Raw genomic sequence first — 1,627 nt, 5'->3', positions numbered from 1 at the left:
ACACAGCCTTTATCGTTGTCACCATATTAGCTAAAGTAACATCCTAGTCAACATAGTTCTATTAGCTAACACATTAGTGAACCCACTACAATCATGCAGTACAGTCAGTAAGCAGTTACACCGGCGGCATTAAATTAGTAAAACCAAAGGCTTACTTTGCCTTCTAAGAATTCCAGCTAGCTAAAATAGCATCCCCATGTTTGAGCCGGGTATTTGAGTTGGCTAAATTAGCTAGCTGCATTTGCTAGCTAAGTGAGGAAAAAAAATATATATATATATATATATATATATATATATATATATATATATATATATATATAGAGCTAGCTCTCGCTCCCTCTTGCTACTCCATTTGGAAGAAATTTGTCCAAAATGTTTAACTGTTTCTCTCGCTTTGAGTCAACTATGCCACATTTTATGCACTGCTAGCTAGCTGTAGCTTATACTTTCAGTACTAGATTCATTATCTGATCCTTTGATTGGGTGGACATGTCAGTTCGTGCTGCAAGAGCTCTGATAACTTTGGGAGGACGTCCTCCAACCTTTCATAATTACTGTGGAAGTCTATGGAAGGGGGTGAGAACCACGAGCCTCCTAGGTTTTGTATTAAAGTCAATGTACCCAGAGGACGGAAGCTAGCTGTCCTCTGGCTACACCATGGTGCTACCCTACAGAGTGCTGTTGAGGCTATATTAGACCATTTCATAAGTGTTTTTGTCAATTGTTTGGTGATATGAATATATTTGGTAAAGTTTTATCTAGAAAGGATAACTTAATGTTACTGTTTTTATTAAATTCCCTGAGGATGGTCCTCCCCTCTAAGGAGCCTCCACTGTTGCAAATCGATTCTACATGTAGAAACGACGAGTGGTCCCTATAACACACAGCGCCGACAACAAGCGAACGAACAAAGAAACGGTCAGTCTAGTAGTGAGAGTTGTCCTTAAGCCTTTGATCAGCCATGTAGTCAGTTTTTTTCTGGATCGTGGTGGGCGTGGCCATTTGTGCAGATACCGACCTACGATTTTGGAAGCACTCTTGGCTACAGAATTTAAAAAAGGTAATTTCTTGCAATTACACACATTTGGTCATGGGTGGAAAGAAAATGTGCAGTATTAAAGCCAAATTTATGCTATGGGTTATGCCGGGCCCCACGCTATGACAAATATGCATCGTTTTTAGGTTCTACATGACTGTCTAGCTTTTGTGGTTTTTAGTTCTCAAAGATGATCTTATTTGAAAAAAATATCCATTATCTTTCATACATACTTTATTTGGTATTCGTCAAAGTTCACACTGAACTTACCATTCCCCCTCCATTTTTTATTTTTTTTACACGGGTAAAGCCATTGGACAAGGATAACGTGGTAAGATGGGAGGATAAGTGTGTGGTTGGAGTAAACCCCTGCCAATAAATGATGTTGCCTATAGCAGGTGTTCAACTTTTTCAGCTCAAGAGCTAAAATGAGAAATTTACTGTCCTCCCATTAACCAAATTAAGAGGAAAGTTTGCGACTATAGATGTCTTCTCCTAACTCACGGCCCACCTCCCACATGCCCAGGGACCACTTTGGGTCCCTACCCATAGTTAAACCCTGGCCAAGAGAAAAATCACAGGGAAAGGGGA

This window comes from Oncorhynchus mykiss, chromosome 2, assembly GCF_013265735.2.
Source record: "Oncorhynchus mykiss isolate Arlee chromosome 2, USDA_OmykA_1.1, whole genome shotgun sequence".
Lineage (NCBI taxonomy): Eukaryota > Metazoa > Chordata > Actinopteri > Salmoniformes > Salmonidae > Oncorhynchus > Oncorhynchus mykiss.
The sequence above is the reverse complement of the archived record's forward strand: the minus strand, read 5'-3'. Positions refer to the sequence as shown.